Source organism: Hippopotamus amphibius, chromosome 1, assembly GCF_030028045.1.
Source record: "Hippopotamus amphibius kiboko isolate mHipAmp2 chromosome 1, mHipAmp2.hap2, whole genome shotgun sequence".
Lineage (NCBI taxonomy): Eukaryota > Metazoa > Chordata > Mammalia > Artiodactyla > Hippopotamidae > Hippopotamus > Hippopotamus amphibius.
The window spans coordinates 197,457,579-197,470,201 of NC_080186.1; the positions used below are offsets into that span (position 1 = coordinate 197,457,579).

Consider the following 12,623-nt stretch of genomic DNA (forward strand, 5'->3'; position numbering starts at 1 on the left):
TTGGGTCTTTGTTGCTGCATATTGGGGCTACTCTTCATTGCAGTGTGCGGGCTTCTCATTACAGTGTCTTCTCTTGCTGCAGAGCATGGGCCCTAGGCACATGGGCTTCAGTAGTTGCGGCACATGGGCTCAATAGTTGTGGCTTGCAGGCTCTAGACCACAGACTCAGTAGTTGTGGTGCACAGGCTTAGTTGCTCTGCGGCATGTAGTATCTTCCCGGCCCAGGGATAGAACCCGTGTACCCTGCATTGGCAGGTGGATTCTTAACCACTAGGCCACCAGGTAAGTCCTGTAATATAAATCTTAAGAAGCAAAATATATATTCCCCAAATATTCACTTTTTTTTACATTTGCTCTATAAAAGATAAACTTTAAGAAGTTGGAAAGAACATTTTTAGTGAGGTAAGAAATTGTGAAATTACTCTTCTGTGAACCAGTTTAGACCTACCATGGTAATCCATAACTTCTTTTAGAGGTGAAATCTCTCTTCGCACACTCACGTATATATAGAGTGGCAAAACATTATAAAAATATGACAGAATGGAATATACCAAAATCTTTAAAATACCATAATATCTAAAACATTTGGGAAACTGGATAAGCTCAATTCTAATAGCCAATGTTACCAATTAAGAGTTTAAATAATAAAAAAAAACTGTGTTCTAATATACAAATGATATATGTTTATACCTACCAATATCAGAGAAAATTCCAAGGAGATATATTTTAATTCAACTTAATAAATTGAAAAAATAATGGGACCAAACAAATCATTGTTCAAATAATCACACATACAAAAATAATAAGTATTTTCCTTTTTCTCCATTTTTTCATATTTCATCATGCTATCATTTTGAGTTGTCTAAGCCACACAAAGAGACTCAGGCAGTGTTTGTGCCAGAATTAAGGTTAGATTCAAGCCTGAGAATGAACCCAGGGATGAAAACAGTGCATGTTCATCCGAAGTTTGAGTGAAATAAATCTGGCTGAATTCAGGAGTGGGGCTTATTTCAAAAGAAGAGTAGGAAAGGATTCTCAGAGGTCAGGCTCTTGCTGTTGAGTTGTTAATATGCTCTTCAGCTGTCCCAGCTGGGACTGTCCATCACCTAAGAATGTGAGGAATGCATGACTGGTGCAGGGATCTGTGAGAAATAGATGAAGTTTCCCTTTCCCCTGCCCCCTGGTGGGGGTGCCACAAGGGAGATGAGGGATATACAGCCCAGACCCCCCAGTAAGCAATCAGCATTCAGGATACTTGTTCCTTGTTAAAAAAAGATCATGAACAAATATAATTCTTTTCTTTTAATTCTTCTATTAAGCAAATGATTTTTGAGCACCCACCAATGAGCCTGGCAATCCTCTAAATCCTGGGGATACTGCTGAAAATAACTCAGACGAGGCTCTGAAAAAGATATATTCGGATGGTGGGAAAATAAACAGGTAAGCAAGTTAATAAACAAAATAACTTTAATAAGGAATAGGGTGTATATTGGTAACAAGGGCGAGAAGGAGTCATCATTAATGGAAAGGACTTCCTGAGATATCATGCAGAAGCCTGTAATAATGTGGGGGAAACGGTTCCATGCAGAGGTCAGAGTCTCAAGGTATGAACAATTTTGCAGTGTTCAAGGAACAGAAAAAACTATGGCAAAAAGTACCTTACCCAGGAGAATTTTTAGCAACCTAAGGCAGAGTTCTTTAATTCTCAGTTGGCATTTGAATGAGGGAGGCTTTTTGGTTGTTCCCAAACCTCAGGAAGGTAAGAAACAGAAGAAGCATTTATTTAATTACTATTAGGAGTGACACCTTGTGTCTGAATCGGAGGTCGGGTTGGGTGCACCCTTATAACCTCTCTCTGAAGCATAGATTGTTGTTCTCATTTTGTAGATGAGGAAATTTAGATTAAAAGATTGAAAAACCTGCCCAAAGATACATAATAAATGGTTGGTACAGGATTTGAACCAAGTCCTTCTGATTCTAAAGTCCAGTTTTGTTTCCATTAGACTTCATTGCTCTATTATTTATGGACAGTCCTGATACTAGAATGCACAGAGATTCATCGTAAAGTTTTTGCACCACTGACAAGTAAAATGAGTGTAATTAATAGGAGAATTAAAAAGTGAACTAACTGGAAAAAAAATTAAGAATTATTTTTAGAAATTTAAAATTAAACCTGTAGTCCTTTTCTAGCCCAATCAAGAATCTCTCCTCGGTAGTGCAAAGAGCTGAAGATTTTCTCAACTCACATTCTGCCATTCTATACAGCTCTTGTCAAGACTTGAATGAACATTCTTCACTTGATTAAATGTCCAGTAGCCTATGGCTTGATCATGGGCGTACAGGTTTCGATGCACATTCCTTCAATGGGACTCCTATATGTTTCTAGTGAATTCACAAGCAGAATTATCTTATGGACATAATTGTGCCTGTTTCACACCATAGCTTGTGCCATTTCTTTAGTAAGGGCTATGTGACTATGCAAATGCATGAACGGTATCCATGGTGCCGGGTACAGAATAATATTAGTGGTTTCCTACCACATTCATAGCCTGGAAGGAGCACTAGAGGTAATTATGTGGAAAAAGTCTGATAGAATCACAGTGGACAATAATCCGAGTTATCAGTGCACAACTTCATTACTGTACTCATTATTACTTTTGACAGAGAGTTAGTACTGTTTTATCCACTGTTCATTCATTCAGTTAGTTATTGAACCAATCAATCTTTCCACAAACATGTATTGAACTACCTACTGTGTGCCAGTACTCTTCTAGGCACTAGGGATATATTAGTGAGAGAAAAAAAGAGTTAAGAACTGAGAAACAGCTCTCTGGCTACAGGACACCTGGATGCTTAGCCTGAGGCTGACGCTGCCAGGACCGTGGCAGGGAGAGGGGCTCTGCTCTCATCTTTCCACAAAACTTGATCTAAACAAACAAACAAACAAACAAACAACAAACAAAACCTGAGAAATATATCAATGAATGAATCATAAAAAGCCTCCCTCCTAGAGGGAGAGACAGAAAATAAACATAAACATGACAACATTGCAGAGTATATTAAAAGGGGTAACATGCTCTGGGAAAAATAGAACAGGATAGGGAGATATGGAATGCTGGTTTGTATGTACAATTTTTAAATGGGTGGTTAAGGTGGGCTTGGCTGAGAAAGTGACATCTGAGCAAAGACTTGGAGGAGTTGATTGAGTGACCCATGCAGCTATCTGAAGAGAGTTCAAGGCAGAGGCAACAGGCAGTACAAAGATTCTGAGGCAGGAGCATGCCTGGCATTTCTGAGAAAGAGAAAAGAGGCCAGTTCTGTCAGAATGGAGTGAGCAAGGAAGTTCGGATACATTATGGGGCCCCAGATCACAGAGAACTTCAAGGTCATTGTAAGGAGTCTAACTGAATTTGGGAACCTTAGGAGAATTTTGAGCAGAGGAATGACTTGACTTGAATTTTAGGAGTTGTCATATTGTTTTGCTGAGAATTTACTATGACCAGGCAAAGGAAGAAGCTGGGAGTCCAGTGGTACGGTTATTTCAATAATCTCTGTAAGAGATGATAGCTGCTCAGACCAGTAGTGGTAGTAAAGGAATTGCTTAGAAGTGGTTTGATTCTGGATATATTTTGATGTTTGAATCAAAAGGATTTCTTGATAGATCAGATGGAGATGTTAGAGAGAAAGAGAGGAGTCAGGGATCACTCTAAAGCTTTTGGCCTGAGGCACCGTCCAGCTGGATCGCCATCAATTGCGCTGAGTTGGAACAGGTTTTTGGTATGTGAAAGACAAAATGCACCAGTTAAAGACATGATTTTATTCAGTCTGTTGCAGTAAGGAGAAAGTGCATTAGTGAGGACCATCTCAAAGAAAAGGAAGGGGCCTTGAGGGAAACGCAGGTAAAAAATGGGGTCACTGGGTCGTCTTATGGGAGTCATGAGGAAGGATGGAGAGGACTCTTTCGCATCTGAGTCATTTGAGGGAGAGTCGGAGGTGGGTTATCTTGAAATATTTGAGGGCAGGGTGGTGCTTTGTGGTTAAACATTTCTTCAAACACAAAAGAGTGGGAGCAGAGGGCTCAGGTAACGTTAAATACTGTCTGTGAGGAAAAGCAAGAGTTGAGCTTTGGATTTATTAAGATTTCTATTAGATTTCCTAGTGAAAATCGCTTTAATATTTCCTTGCCTGACATCAAGATGTTTGTTGTATCCAGCCCTGAATTCTCACACTGCATGTAAAAATATGTAATTTGAATAATCAATTTTATTTCATTTCAGTAAGCAGATGAAGTCTCTGAATTATTTTTTTCTTGTATAAACATTTTTGTTTTTAACAGCCTTCATATTACTAAAATTATTTTAATGAAATTGGAACCAAATTTTTCTTTATCTGACACTTTAGATATTCCATATCTCAGTGATAGGCTTCATGGATCATGAAAGACTGCAGAGTACTGGCCATGATTGATTTCATATTCACACCTACCTATGTGTATCATATGTTCTTTCTCCTGTAGGTACCCAGATGTCCAGTAAATTAGAAAAAACTTAACTATCTTTAGTAAATTTGCCTAAAGATACATGAAAACCTTTTTGATAACTATATACGATAAAATACATAAAATGGTTCATTTGGTTATAGTGTTAGAGGTTAATGGTCTAGATTTTTCTCACATGTCCTGCCAACACCTAGAGTGCCTCAAATTTCATATGAAATTCAGGACAGCCAGTTTGATCAAAGCAGTCAGAGAAGCAGTAGGAAATGTAGGCCTTTTGGGGAAAAGACTAGAAAAAAGTAGATTATAAATTATTTGTATATGGAATGAGGAAAGAGTGAGGATAGAGAGGTTTTAGGTAGGAAAGAATGTGTTACATTTAGAAATCTTAGAAGTTAAATTTAAGGAACAAAAGATAAAAAGAGTGAGAACAAACTATAGTTTTGTCCAAGGACAAAAGTCACTCGTGAAATGTAATAAAATATTATAAACAAGCTTCATTTGCAGGCTTGGGAATCTGATTGAGACTATCCCCTTCATTCTGGGGAAAGAATGACTTGATGACTTGATTTAAAATAATCCATAGTTGGGATCTATTTTGTATTACCTGTTTCTGGCTTTAGAAAGGCATAATTGTAACTAAATTCTCTTAATTAAGGAAATTAGCTCAGAAACCAATATAAACTACACTATTATCTCACTGAATTCTCATAACAATCCTACAATCTGATACTATTATTTTCTGCATTGTACAGATAAGGAAATTTAGAAGGTGAGGTAACTTACCAAGTCATGCTTCCCCACACCCCTCCCTGCCCACCATGGAAAGAAGGAAGTTGAAGAGGTAGGATTCAAACCAATGTCTATGACTCTAAAGTCTCTTACAGAGTTGCCATATGATCCAGCAATCCCACCTCTGGGCATATATACAGACAAAACTAGAAGTCAAAAAGATACATGCACAGCCTATGTTCACAGCAGCACTATTTACAATAACCAAGACGTGGAAACAACTTAAATGTCCATTGACAGAGGAACGGATAAAGAAGATGGGGTACATATATACAATGTAATACTACTCAGCAATAAAAAAGATTGAAATAATACTATTTGCAGCAACATGGATTGACTTAGAGATGATCATACTAAGTAAAGTAAGTCAGAAAGAGAAAGACAAATACCATGATATCATTTATATGTGGAATTTAAAATATGACACAAATGAAACTATCTACAAAACAGAAACAGACTCAGAGACACAGAGAAAAGACTTGTGGTTGCCAAGGGGGAGGTGGGGTGGGAAAGGGATGGTTTGGGAGTTTGGGGTTAGCAGATGCAAACTATTATATATACAATGGATAAACAACAAGGTCCTACTGTATAGCACAGGGAATTGTATTCAACATCCTGTGATATTGGAAAAGAATATAAAAAAGAGTGTATACATAGGTATAACTGAATCACTGCTGTACAGCAGAAACTAACACGACATTGTAAATCAACTATATCTCAATAAAAAGAATAGTTTCTTAAACATTACACCTAGTACTACTTTCCATTTATATATTATACAAGAGTTCTATCATTTTTGCCTTGTCTTCTTTTTTTCTGGAATAACATGTTCCTGTCACTTTTGCGTCAAAGGAATTTCTTTCTTAACCGTTTAGTTATTCTTCTGTCCTCTTCTGAATGATAGAATTTGTGTCTCTTTTATTACATAATATTCCCAGAATGAATTTTCTTGATATTAAAAGCATTGCAAAGGAAATTTGCTCAATTGTGTTAAATACTATATTTGATGAAGAATAAAATGTATCACGAATTTTTGTGTTAGTGACACATTACTGATATCTTTCATTTTTTTATGTTCCTTGGTGTTCTGTTTTCATTAATAGTTTATAGTAGTCACTGTTCTCTATGTAAACAACTTCACATTTTTTTCTTTATTGAATGAACTATTTTTACCAACTTTCAGGCTCATTTTATTTTAATCCTAATTTTCAAAAATGTTGTCATTCTCCTAATCATTTATAAATTTGATTAGTATTAAAATCTCCATCCTAAGCTTTTAATAAAAATGTTGAATGATACTGGCTTCTAAGGACTATTTTAGAAGTCTAAGTAGCATTTTCTCCCAATCAGTTAAATCAGAATATCTTAATTTGCATATAATTACTTTCTGGGCTTGTTTTTTTGTCAAATGGTATGTTTGCTTGTGGGTTTTTGTTTTGTTTGTTTGCTTAGCATTGTTGTATAACCAGTAATTTAATTTTACTTTCTCCCGTCTCTTCTCACAAAAGAAATTGTACACACTTAGTATTGGCTTGAATAATAATTTCTAGGTAGAGCTATTTTGGCTACTGGTGCTTTTGGTCATCTTGCCTTCCCAGCTGCCAAAATTCTAATTGTTTCCAAGGGCTGCCTGCAAGGGCTAACTCACTTAAAAAAAAAACATATGAGGCTGTGTGCATCTGCAATACTCATAACCTGGTGACTTCAGGAATGCAGTTCCAGCCATGGATCCTGGAGCTGGTCAATACTGGGTAATCCAGTGAGTCATTAAAGAAATGATAAAGCTGGTTGAATGGTGTAGCTAAAATCTGTAAGAAAGATATAATTCATAATTTAGCATATCATTGAATTCACTATCCAACATTTACCTAACACTTATCACAAGGAATCTGAGTCCTGGTGTATCCTTTGGTTTTTCTAAACTTCTTTGCAAGGCACTGCATGTTAACTCACTGGTTTCTTAAACCGTCAAGACTGATGTTAAGCAAGATGCCCATCAAATCCCATTTTTTCAATGTGAAAAATTCTAGTTTCTATTTGGGTTTCTGCCAGAACAGCTTTATTAACAGTAAGTCCTCAAGTCAGTCTTTCTCTTTTATTTTCTTAAAAATAACTCAGTAAAATGTACCCTGACAGGATTTTTTCCTTTCTTTTTCTTTTTGGTATCCTTCAGAGGATGTTTCTAATCAGGAGGGTTAAGAAAAGTAAAGTAATCTGACATTTTAAATTGGATAAAGAACTCTGTTATGTACCTTTTATTACTGTCCTTTGGTCTGAGAATGAGGTAATTGACAGAACACTTGAAGCTTCCCAACCATCTACCCTCCCATGTCTGGTTTCCTCAAGTATGTAATCTGCGTATTCATACTATAACTTAGAGCTGTAAGAATTCATGCTATGTTGAGGTGAATTGTGCCGTAACTGTTTTAGGGTTTTTAAAAAAAGACTTTTGATTGTATCATAACTGTATGAATTCTTGACTGATGATTCACAGAAAAGCGCTGAGCTTGGTAGTTTTTTATATCTACATTATAGACAGTTAATTATGTATTATTTTGTAGTTTCTGGACATCAACAAAATTTTTTTTATTGACTAAATATTTTTATAGGGAAAGTAGAGACTTTCTGGTTTATTATGTTAAACACATTAATAAAACTAAATCACAGAATGATAGAGAAAGGAAATGAATGATATCACATCAGAAATATATATAACAGATGGAATGTAATATATTTGTCAACTTTTTGGTATGCATCTGAAGGATGAGTCTGAAGAAAAGATGTTATTCAGAAAAATGCTTACTGAGAAACACTTGGTGCTGGAAGAGCAATTCACTTTATTGTCTACTTATGGTTCTCAAGTCTCCACACTTTAATAGCATATATTTTTATTAGTTTGCATTATGCAGCATGTTCACAACAAAGAGACACAAAGATGCACTGAAACAAAGCAAACAAGAAAGTGGCAGATACACAACAGAAAAAAGAATTCAGAACATTCTCAATTTTACTAAGTAAGGAAACTGGTTGCATGCTGCAGCTAAAGTCTACAAGAAAGATAATTCAAAATTTAGCATAAGCCTCTCTTTGTGATAAAACATATATCAGGTCTAGTTTCAGTGTTTCAGATTAATTTCCCTCTCATGAAAGCATATTTGCTGGCCTGCCACTGTCATAGTTCTCCTCTAAATAAAATTCCTTTTAGCTAGCATTTTCCTGTGGAAAATATACATAACAGTGTGCCTAGATGGAATTCAGGGGAGAACAGAAGACATGAAAAGTCTTCCGGGTCATGACAGTCAAACATAAAGTCTGCGCTCCAAACTTCAGAGCCTACAGTTCACGTGCTTTTTCCTCACTGGATAGCTCAGTGGATCTCAAAGTGTGGTGCCTGTACGAGCAGCTTCAGTATCACGGGAGAGCTTGTTACAGATGCAAATTCTCAGGCCTCACCATCTGAGAGTGGGGTCCAGCAACCTGTGTTTTAACAAACCCTCCAAATGATTATGGTTCATGTTGTAAGAACTTTGTGCTTGGGTCCTTGCTAATTCACAGTGTGGCTCTTAAACTAGCAGCAAACGTACCACTTGGAAATTATTAAGAAATTCAGATTCTTGGGCCCTGCCCCAGATCCAGGAAATCAGAATATGCATTTTAACTAGATCCTCAGATGAATTCTCTGCACGTTAACGTTTGGGAAACACAGGGCTAGCAATTCTCTCATGGTTTTCAGCCTTGGGTGCATAATGAAACCACCGGGGGATGTTTAAAAGACTGCCTCCAGAGATTCTGATTTAACTGTCCGGGGATGTTGTCTGGACACCGGGGATTTTTTTTCAAAGCTCCCCGGGTGATTCTAGTGGGCGGGCAAGGTTGAGAACCACTGCTTTCAGCCCTCAAACAGAGTTTATTTACTTCTGTTTTTGACAACCTTCTCTATATGATTTCCAGGACATCTTAATCTTCAGCTACATAGCAGAAGACGAATATCCCAGGTAAGAGAAGTGATTCTTTCGCTTTACTCTGAATGATCGGATCACACCCAAAGCACTGCCTTTAGCTCTGGGATCCCTTCTGGAGAAGAATGTAGAAAAACTAGAGCATGTTTAGAGGGGTGGGACCAAGAGAAGCAATGCAAATCATTCCTGTGAGAAATGGTTACAGGAATGTGTAATGTTTAGGCAGCCGGAATGATCTTCTTAAACATAAATCAGATTTTATCACGTTCATGCCTGTCACTTGCCTTTGGATTTGGAAAGAACTCTAAGCCTTTTACCAGGTCCCTACATGATCTGGTGCCGCGTACCTCTGCCACCTCACCTCACCCTCCTTGCCCCTCCCACTTCTCACCTCTTCAGCCACGGTTGTCTGTCTCCTTTATGTGCCTAGGTCACTTTGAGAGGGTTCTTATCTGAGAGTGAATTCATGTTCTGTTTCTTCTGCCTGAAGGGCTTTTCCCTTGGCTTTTCCCATGTCTGGAGCTTCAACTTTCGGTCTCTACTTAGATATAGCGCTTCCTTATGTACTCAGTCTCTCCTAGTTTTCTAGAACAAAAGCCTACTTGGGTTCTGCCTAACTCCTGTGATCTGTATTTATTTTCTTGTTTATTACCTTCCTTGCTAGAATGTGAGTCTGATGAGCACAGGGACCTTACTGGATTTATTCATTACCATATTCCCCGCATCTAGGGCGATGTCCAGCACCATGTAGGGGGTAAATAATGATTCACTGAAGGGCTGAAAAATGAAGGAAAAGAGAAAACTTTGGGTACCATGGTAGTTATTTTCAAATATTTAAAAAACTGTAACTGGAAAGGAATTCAGATTTGAATGGTTATCACTAAAATAAAAAAATGAACATTATAAGGGGACTAATAGATAAAAAATGCACAAAGCTGAAAGAAGCAATAGGCAGCCAGAGGGAGAAGTAAGTTGTCATAGTAGATGGGTACAGGTTTCAGCTGGATGGCATCTGACAGAGTGGTCAATGAGGTGACTTGAACACTTGGAAGGTGATTGGTTTCAATGATCGCTGATGTCCCATTCAATCTCATGACTCTAATAGAATGAAAATGAAGGAGGACTACCAGGGACAGGTACAATGGCCATGTCGCGAAGATAGAGCAAACAGTCTTACAGCAATGGAGAAAGGCAGAAACATTTCAAAAGTCAGGCTTAAGACCTGAAAAGGACTATAGCAGAGCCTGATTTTTGTGTGTTAGAGCAAACAGCTCTGTGCTCAGTAGCTCTGAAGGTCACCACTACATCACTGCACAATATCATTCATAGTAACATTTACATTTTCCTTTTTTAAAAGTGTGATGCATTCATTGTCATTTTTCACTTTGTAAAAATATTGTAAATGTTGCATATTTTATTCATCATTTATCTTTATTTCCATGGCTTTTGGGTATACATCACATAAATAAACATTTATGAAATCAATCTTACATGATATCTTTGAAGTGAAATATTTGTGGACCTTTATGATTATACTATAAAGATAAATTCCTAGTAATGAAAATAATAGTTTGAAGGGTATTCATGTATTTAAGGCTTTAATAATTGTTATTTATAATGATAAATTTGAGTCATCCATATTCTTTGTTTATAGAGTCAGGCAAAGTTAGTAATTTATTTTGGAAAGAATTCTACCCAACATAATTAAAAGAGTTTGGGTGTGTAAAATTATGAAATCAACTTTCAAAAAAAGCCAACTATCCAGATATATCTATTTGCCAAGGGTCCCATAGCCTAGATGCTACACTCTGTGCCTAAATATTTTTTCCTTCCGGCCACACCGTGCGGCTTGCCGGATCTTAGTTCTCTGACCAGGGTCTGAACCTGGGCCATCGCAGTGAAACCACTGAGTCCCAACCACTGGATCACCAGGGATTCCCTTGCCTAAATTTGTTACAGAGATTTATATTGCTTGAATAGAAATGTGCTTAATACTATAGATAATATACATATAATCTCATGGCCTTATTGGCACTGTCCACTCCATCAGTGGAAATGCATTGTCATAATTAAGTTGCACGCTTTTCTAGTAAGGAAGAAGAGATTATTGGGCTAAAATATTTCACTCATTGATCTGTACTGTATCCATATATTGAATAGATGTTTCAACCTTCACTTCATCTTGATATTTAGACTTATTCCTCACGTTTCCAGTCAGCAAATCTCATCAGAAGGGCTCAGTGCAAATTCCATTGGAAGGCCTGGTACCAACCAAATATTAAGGTTATTTCTAAGGGTAGCTTTACCTCACTTTGGATATTCAGCTGTTTCTTTTTTGTTGTTACCATGTGTTCTGTGTTATCATTAAATTGTTTATCGATGAGCTCAATGCTTACAGCTTAATTTGAGCAATTAGTTACTGGAATGGCTGATGGAGGCCCTAACAGAGAATTAGAGTCTGACTAATCAACATGTTCGCAGCAGTTAAATTATAGCTTACCATTGCAACTGACGATTACATTGTTAGAACTTCGGAGGAGGATTTATTAACCAGCTGATAACACGGTCTGTGATTTTTTTTTTTTCCCTTCAGCATGATGAAATCATCAGTAGTCTCTCTGAAGCTTCATATCTTCCAGGTTACATTTAATTATCTATGTTCTTCACTCTATTTAGTCCTTTGCCAAAATTTGTTGTTTTTACTTTATGTTATCTCCTAAATTTGGTTTTCTTTTTTCCTATAACTATAGTCCTCTATCACATTCTCATTACCTCTTGCTTTAACTATCAATTAATACAATGTTTATTGGGAATGGAGTTGAAAAAACTAATAATTATTGAGGACTTTCTGTAAGCTAGGCATCATATAGCCGTTTCAAACATTATCTAATTTTTACCACAAATTGTGAAAGTTATGTTATTATTCCTATTTTACATATGGGGAAACTGAGGTGCCAAGGTGATCTATACTGTAGACAGTATCTAGTTTGAACCTACTTGTGCTTGCTTTACAGCTCTCTCCACAGTGCCATATATACTATCTCTACAATTGGTTTGAGTGCCTACTATGTTCCAGAAGGGAACAAAGAGGGAGCAGAGTTTAACTGATTGACCTGAGTTCTCTTAATTAGTCAGTTTCCCAGGTGGCAGTGGAAAGAAGTTCTTCTTGATGTATATGTTTCAAATAAAGGTACTTAAAAGTTTTTGCTTTTTATGTTTATGTGCATGCTATTAGGTGCATAGAAGTTCATGAATATTATTTCTTCTTTGTGGATTGTTCCTTTTGTTATATACATTTCTTCTTTGTCTTGGTTAATGGCTTTTGACCTTATTTTGCCTGATATTAATATTGTTAAACGAGCTTTTTCACAGGTCTA

The 12,623-nt window shown here is 36.8% G+C and overlaps 1 long non-coding RNA gene across 1 annotated transcript in view; it reads left to right on the top strand.

The window, feature by feature from the left end:
* LOC130855254 (uncharacterized) overlaps positions 1-12,623 on the top strand; it is a 67,518-nt gene that overhangs the window by 10,285 nt on the left and 44,610 nt on the right. Inside the window, exon 2 of the long non-coding RNA XR_009054274.1 lies at positions 9,239-9,282. This is a non-coding gene — a long non-coding RNA (uncharacterized LOC130855254). The remainder of the gene's footprint in view (positions 1-9,238; positions 9,283-12,623) is intronic.